This window comes from Schistocerca gregaria, unplaced genomic scaffold, assembly GCF_023897955.1.
Source record: "Schistocerca gregaria isolate iqSchGreg1 unplaced genomic scaffold, iqSchGreg1.2 ptg000873l, whole genome shotgun sequence".
NCBI lineage: Eukaryota > Metazoa > Arthropoda > Insecta > Orthoptera > Acrididae > Schistocerca > Schistocerca gregaria.
In genome coordinates this window covers 7501-15000 of record NW_026062234.1, presented here as the reverse complement: position 1 = coordinate 15000, position 7500 = coordinate 7501, and the positions used below count along the sequence as shown (strand labels likewise).

Genomic DNA, 7500 nt, shown 5'->3' with positions numbered 1-7500 from the left:
GATTCGGGCGCCTTAACTCGGCGTTTGGTTCATCCCACAGCGCCAGTTCTGCTTACCAAAAGTGGCCCACTTGGCACTCCGATCCGAGTCGTTTGCTCGCGGCTTCAGCATATCAAGCAAGCCGGAGATCTCACCCATTTAAAGTTTGAGAATAGGTTGAGGTCGTTTCGGCCCCAAGGCCTCTAATCATTCGCTTTACCGGATGAGACTCGTACGAGCACCAGCTATCCTGAGGGAAACTTCGGAGGGAACCAGCTACTAGATGGTTCGATTAGTCTTTCGCCCCTATACCCAGCTCCGACGATCGATTTGCACGTCAGAATCGCTACGGACCTCCATCAGGGTTTCCCCTGACTTCGTCCTGGCCAGGCATAGTTCACCATCTTTCGGGTCCCAACGTGTACGCTCTAGGTGCGCCTCACCTCGCAATGAGGACGAGACGCCCCGGGAGTGCGGAGGCCGCCGCCCCGTGAAGGGCGGGGAAGCCCCATCCTCCCTCGGCCCGCGCAAGGCGAGACCTTCACTTTCATTACGCCTTTAGGTTTCGTACAGCCCAATGACTCGCGCACATGTTAGACTCCTTGGTCCGTGTTTCAAGACGGGTCGTGAAATTGTCCAAAGCTGAAGCGCCGCTGACGGGAGCGATTATTCCGCCCGAGAGCATCCCGAGCCAACAGCGGCGCGGGTCCGGGGCCGGGCCAGGTAGGTCCGTCATCCGGGAAGAACCGCGCGCGCTTGCCGGGAGCCCGAGCGCCCAAAGGGGCGAATCGACTCCTCCAGATATACCGCCGAGCAGCCAGCCAGGACACCGGGGCTCTGCCCAACAGACGCGAACCGAGGCCCGCGGAAGGACAGGCTGCGCACCCGGGCCGTAGGCCGGCACCCAGCGGGTCGCGACGTCCTACTAGGGGAGAAGTGCGGCCCACCGCACACCGGAACGGCCCCACCCCGCGGCGAGTGGAAAGGCAACCGGACACGACCCCGCCGCGGATTGCTCCGCGCGGGCGGCCGGCCCCATCTGCCGAGGGCGGGGGCCAGTGGCCGGATGGGCGTGAATCTCACCCGTTCGACCTTTCGGACTTCTCACGTTTACCCCAGAACGGTTTCACGTACTTTTGAACTCTCTCTTCAAAGTTCTTTTCAACTTTCCCTCACGGTACTTGTTCGCTATCGGTCTCGTGGTCATATTTAGTCTCAGATGGAGTTTACCACCCACTTGGAGCTGCACTCTCAAGCAACCCGACTCGAAGGAGAGGTCCCGCCGACGCTCGCACCGGCCGCTACGGGCCTGGCACCCTCTACGGGCCGTGGCCTCATTCAAGTTGGACTTGGGCTCGGCGCGAGGCGTCGGGGTAGTGGACCCTCCCAAACACCACATGCCACGACAGGCGGCAGCCTGCGGGGTTCGGTGCTGGACTCTTCCCTGTTCGCTCGCCGCTACTGGGGGAATCCTTGTTAGTTTCTTTTCCTCCGCTTAGTAATATGCTTAAATTCAGCGGGTAGTCTCGCCTGCTCTGAGGTCGTTGTACGAGGTGTCGCACGCCACACCGCCAGCCGGCTGTGCACGCTACCGAGAAAGTACCGGTATGCGAACCGCCAGGCGACGGGCGCGCATCGCACGTTTAAGGAGACGCGGCCGGCCACACAGGCGACCACGACACTCCCACGTCTCCGAAGCGGGACAAACGCCGCGCGCTTCAGTATACGTAGCCGACCCTCAGCCAGACGTGGCCCGGGAACGGAATCCATGGACCGCAATGTGCGTTCGAAACGTCGATGTTCATGTGTCCTGCAGTTCACATGTCGACGCGCAATTTGCTGCGTTCTTCATCGACCCACGAGCCGAGTGATCCACCGTCCTGGGTGATCTTTTCCTTTTCAGTCTCCCACTGTCTCTTTCAAGACAGTAGCATTTGCGGGACTGAGGCGTCTGACGGCCCCTGTTCCACTATTTTTTTTGTGTCCAACGGCCTCACAGCCGATGGGCGTCGTACGGCTCCACACCGGAGCGGACAGGCACTCGGGCGAACGTCATTCAAAACCGGCGCCAGGCGCCAGGTACCGCAGGCCAGCCGCTCCAGAGCTTCAGCGCTCGTACCACACAACAACAACACTTCCGCTAGTTTTGAGAGGCACGCGTGGTTCCGCACGCGGCGCACGGCCACTGCCGTACAGGTAGCGTGTTGCGCGACACGACACGCACATCGAAAGACATGCAGTCTAGTCGGTAATGATCCTTCCGCAGGTTCACCTACGGAAACCTTGTTACGACTTTTACTTCCTCTAAATGATCAAGTTTGGTCATCTTTCCGGTAGCATCGGCAACGACAGAGTCGATGCCGCGTACCAGTCCGAAGACCTCACTAAATCATTCAATCGGTAGTAGCGACGGGCGGTGTGTACAAAGGGCAGGGACGTAATCAACGCGAGCTTATGACTCGCGCTTACTGGGAATTCCTCGTTCATGGGGAACAATTGCAAGCCCCAATCCCTAGCACGAAGGAGGTTCAGCGGGTTACCCCGACCTTTCGGCCTAGGAAGACACGCTGATTCCTTCAGTGTAGCGCGCGTGCGGCCCAGAACATCTAAGGGCATCACAGACCTGTTATTGCTCAATCTCGTGCGGCTAGAAGCCGCCTGTCCCTCTAAGAAGAAAAGTAATCGCTGACAGCACGAAGGATGTCACGCGACTAGTTAGCAGGCTAGAGTCTCGTTCGTTATCGGAATTAACCAGACAAATCGCTCCACCAACTAAGAACGGCCATGCACCACCACCCACCGAATCAAGAAAGAGCTATCAATCTGTCAATCCTTCCGGTGTCCGGGCCTGGTGAGGTTTCCCGTGTTGAGTCAAATTAAGCCGCAGGCTCCACTCCTGGTGGTGCCCTTCCGTCAATTCCTTTAAGTTTCAGCTTTGCAACCATACTTCCCCCGGAACCCAAAAGCTTTGGTTTCCCGGAGGCTGCCCGCCGAGTCATCGGAGGAACTGCGGCGGATCGCTGGCTGGCATCGTTTATGGTTAGAACTAGGGCGGTATCTGATCGCCTTCGAACCTCTAACTTTCGTTCTTGATTAATGAAAACATACTTGGCAAATGCTTTCGCTTCTGTTCGTCTTGCGACGATCCAAGAATTTCACCTCTAACGTCGCAATACGAATGCCCCCGCCTGTCCCTATTAATCATTACCTCGGGTTCCGAAAACCAACAAAATAGAACCGAGGTCCTATTCCATTATTCCATGCACACAGTATTCAGGCGGGCTTGCCTGCTTTAAGCACTCTAATTTGTTCAAAGTAAACGTGCCGGCCCACCGAGACACTCAACAAAGAGCACCCTGGTAGGATTTAAACGGGGTCCGCCTCGGGACGCGAAAGCACCCCTTCGGCTCGCCCCACCGGCAGGACGTCCCACGATACATGCCAGTTAAACACCGACGGGCGGTGAACCAACAGCGTGGGACACAAATCCAACTACGAGCTTTTTAACCGCAACAACTTTAATATACGCTATTGGAGCTGGAATTACCGCGGCTGCTGGCACCAGACTTGCCCTCCAATAGATACTCGTTAAAGGATTTAAAGTGTACTCATTCCGATTACGGGGCCTCGGATGAGTCCCGTATCGTTATTTTTCGTCACTACCTCCCCGTGCCGGGAGTGGGTAATTTGCGCGCCTGCTGCCTTCCTTGGATGTGGTAGCCGTTTCTCAGGCTCCCTCTCCGGAATCGAACCCTGATTCCCCGTTACCCGTTACAACCATGGTAGGCGCAGAACCTACCATCGACAGTTGATAAGGCAGACATTTGAAAGATGCGTCGCCGGTACGAGGACCGTGCGATCAGCCCAAAGTTATTCAGAGTCACCAAGGCAAACGGACCAGACAAGCCAATCCGATTGGTTTTGATCTAATAAAAGCGTCCCTTCCATCTCTGGTCGGGACTCTGTTTGCATGTATTAGCTCTAGAATTACCACAGTTATCCAAGTAACGTGGGTACGATCTAAGGAACCATAACTGATTTAATGAGCCATTCGCGGTTTCACCTTAATGCGGCTTGTACTGAGACATGCATGGCTTAATCTTTGAGACAAGCATATGACTACTGGCAGGATCAACCAGGGAGCTGCGTCAACTAGAGCTGAGCAGCCGGCCGCCCGGGAGTGTGTCCCGGGGGCCCGCGCGAACACGCAAGCGTCCGCTCAATTATTCTGCAAACAGGAGGAGGCCGAGCTCCCCTGCACGATACACCTCGAAACCCTCTCAGGTCCCGGCGGCGCGCAGCGCCGTCCTAGGTACTTGGTCGGTTTCGAGAGAGGCGCAATCGCCCGGAGTTAGGCGAGTAGACGGTTTTAGTGCGAACACCCTTGCTCCCAACTGAGCTTGCCGCTGCCGACAGAGGCCCGGGAGCGTGCTGTCGTGGCATTGCCGGCGGGAGACAACACGCGCCACCTATGGTGACCGGCAGCTCCAACGCCAGCGCCACACAAGGGCAAAGCCCCACTTGGGTGCAGAAGCGAACTCTCCCAGCACAGCGCACGCGCCAACACGTCCGCACAACTGCGATACAAACCACCTGCGAGAACCGCTGGGGCGACCGAGCAGCAGACGGCGTCGCGGCGCCGAGTGCCAGGCGGCGGCGCATCCTCAACGCACACAGTCCTCAATCAGACCAGCACACTGCAGATGTCCACCGCGCTTCGCACCGGGCTCGGCTGAACCAACTTTGGCCGCCAGGCGCCGCGTGCAGGGTGCGCCGCAGCGTAGCTGCGCCGCCTGCCGGGCCCGTCGGCTGGCGCTCCTGCCACTCGGCGCCCCCCACCAGCCGCCTGTTGCGCGTGCGCCCACGCAGCGCGCGGCCAACACGCCGGGCGGCCCCCCTTCACCGGCCGGGAACAGTCCCACCAAGCCACCGCCGCGTATCGCTTCATACCCACATGGGCCTAGTCACGCGTGTGGATGTGGCGGGTACCGCTGAAACAACCGGTTAATAGCTGTACCGATCGTCGCCATCACAGATTCACCTCCAGCGTGAACAACCGCTCAACAACGGATTTCCAGTTCATTTGCGTATCTTGGGCAGTAAACGTAGATGTCCACCTACATTTGCGAATTCAACAATTCTTGCATGCCAGGATGTCATGTGTCACGACACGCTACATCAGACCACATACACACTGCGACATGTGCAGAAGAGAACACGTGGAAGGTGGCCCGCGCACGTATGCGATGTACCTTCCGCGATCCACTGTCAACCGGCATCTGCGGCATGTCCCAGATATGGAACGCGGTCCACCAGGGTAGCACTTTGTGTGAGGCAATACGACAAAGTCGGAATACACGCGTCACTACATCAGACGGCTCACGCTGACCTGACCTGACCTGACTCACCGCACCACCACCCCCAGCGACCCAGGGTGACATACAATGCGTTCGTACGTTCCTCCCACACGCCTCTACGGCGTACCACAGTGCAACCTAGCTGTTATTGGGAGACGAGACAAGTAGCATCAAGCACAACATATGGAAATTGAGATTCGACACCGTTGGGCACAGCCAGCGTACGGTCACACGTATCACACTACTTCACTCTGTACGTAACGACCGATGATCGGTACAGCGTGTGGGTTACGCGTACGACATCAGCGGACAATGGACACAGACCATACCACGACGTACACTGAGGGCGTCGACATCTGAATGCAACTGAACAGCTGCGAGGCTCATTTAACACTCAAACGCCAGACCGACCAGCTTGAGAGGACAGAGACACAAAGAGGGGGACAGAGGGGGACAGAGGGGGGGGGAGGGGGGGGGTCGGCGATATAGTCCTATTGCAGTACAATTGACAGTGGATAGCAGGAATATGTGGAAAGTAAGCAACACTCGCAAGACATCTACATGAGGATAACAACGACACCAGAGATTCCGAGCAGTGAACTATGTTAGGCAAAGGGACAACGTGGGTTAGGTTAAGGGACAACGTGGGTTAGGTTAAGGGACAACGTGGGTTAGGTTAAGGGACAACGTGGGTTAGGTTAAGGGACAACGTGGGTTAGGTTAAGGGACAACGTGGGTTAGGTTAAGGGACAACGTGGGTTAGGTTAAGGGACAACGTGGGTTAGGTTAAGGGACAACGTGGGTTAGGTTAAGGGACAACGTGGGTTAGGTTAAGGGACAACGTGGGTTAGGTTAAGGGACAACGTGGGTTAGGTTAAGGGACAACGTGGGTTAGGTTAAGGGACAACGTGGGTTAGGTTAAGGGACAACGTGGGTTAGGTTAAGGGACAACGTGGGTTAGGTTAAGGGACAACGTGGGTTAGGTTAAGGGACAACGTGGGTTAGGTTAAGGGACAACGTGGGTTAGGTTAAGGGACAACGTGGGTTAGGTTAAGGGACAACGTGGGTTAGGTTAAGGGACAACGTGGGTTAGGTTAAGGGACAACGTGGGTTAGGTTAAGGGACAACGTGGGTTAGGTTAAGGGACAACGTCGGTTAGGTTAAGGGACAACGTCGGTTAGGTTAAGGGACAACTTGAGTTAGGTTAAGGGACAACTTGAGTTAGGTTAAGGGACAACTTGAGTTAGGTTAAGGGACAACTTGAGTTAGGTTAAGGGACAACGTGGGTTAGGTTAAGGGACAAATTGAGTTAGGTTAAGGGACAACTTGAGTTAGGTTAAGGGACAACTTGAGTTAGGTTAAGGGACAAATTGAGTTAGGTTAAGGGACAAATTGAGTTAGGTTAAGGGACAAATTGAGTTAGGTTAAGGGACAAATTGAGTTAGGTTAAGGGACAAATTGAGTTAGGTTAAGGGACAAATTGAGTTAGGTTAAGGGACAAATTGAGTTAGGTTAAGGGACAAATTGAGTTAGGTTAAGGGACAACTTGAGTTAGGTTAAGGGACAACTTGAGTTAGGTTAAGGGACAACTTGAGTTAGGTTAAGGGACAACTTGAGTTAGGTTAAGGGACAACTTGAGTTAGGTTAAGGGACAACTTGAGTTAGGTTAAGGGACAACTTGAGTTAGGTTAAGGGACAACTTGAGTTAGGTTAAGGGACAACTTGAGTTAGGTTAAGGGACAACTTGAGTTAGGTTAAGGGACAACTTGAGTTAGGTTAAGGGACAACTTGAGTTAGGTTAAGGGACAACTTGAGTTAGGTTAAGGGACAACTTGAGTTAGGTTAAGGGACAACTTGAGTTAGGTTAAGGGACAACTTGAGTTAGGTTAAGGGACAACTTGAGTTAGGTTAAGGGACAACTTGAGTTAGGTTAAGGGACAACTTGAGTTAGGTTAAGGGACAACTTGAGTTAGGTTAAGGGACAACTTGAGTTAGGTTAAGGGACAACTTGAGTTAGGTTAAGGGACAACTTGAGTTAGGTTAAGGGACAACTTGAGTTAGGTTAAGGGACAACGTGGGTTAGGTTAAGGGACAAATTGAGTTAGGTTAAGGGACAACTTGAGTTAGGTTAAGGGACAACTTGAGTTAGGTTAAGGGACAACTT

General features: G+C 54.6%; 3 non-coding genes across 3 annotated transcripts in view; all 3 read right to left on the bottom strand.

The window, feature by feature from the left end:
* Positions 1-1523, bottom strand: part of LOC126323829 (large subunit ribosomal RNA) — a 4222-nt gene extending 2699 nt beyond the window's left edge. The window contains exon 1 of the ribosomal RNA XR_007559693.1: positions 1-1523. This exon is cut by the window's left edge and continues 2699 nt beyond it. This is a non-coding gene — a ribosomal RNA (large subunit ribosomal RNA).
* A 188-nt stretch (positions 1524-1711) lies between these two features.
* Positions 1712-1866, bottom strand: LOC126323823 (5.8S ribosomal RNA). Its single transcript, XR_007559688.1, has one exon. It is a non-coding gene; the product is annotated as a 5.8S ribosomal RNA (ribosomal RNA).
* Positions 1867-2228: 362 nt separating this feature from the next.
* LOC126323827 (small subunit ribosomal RNA) lies at positions 2229-4121 on the bottom strand. Its single transcript, XR_007559691.1, has one exon. It is a non-coding gene; the product is annotated as a small subunit ribosomal RNA (ribosomal RNA).
* Between the last annotated feature and the right edge of the window lie 3379 nt (positions 4122-7500).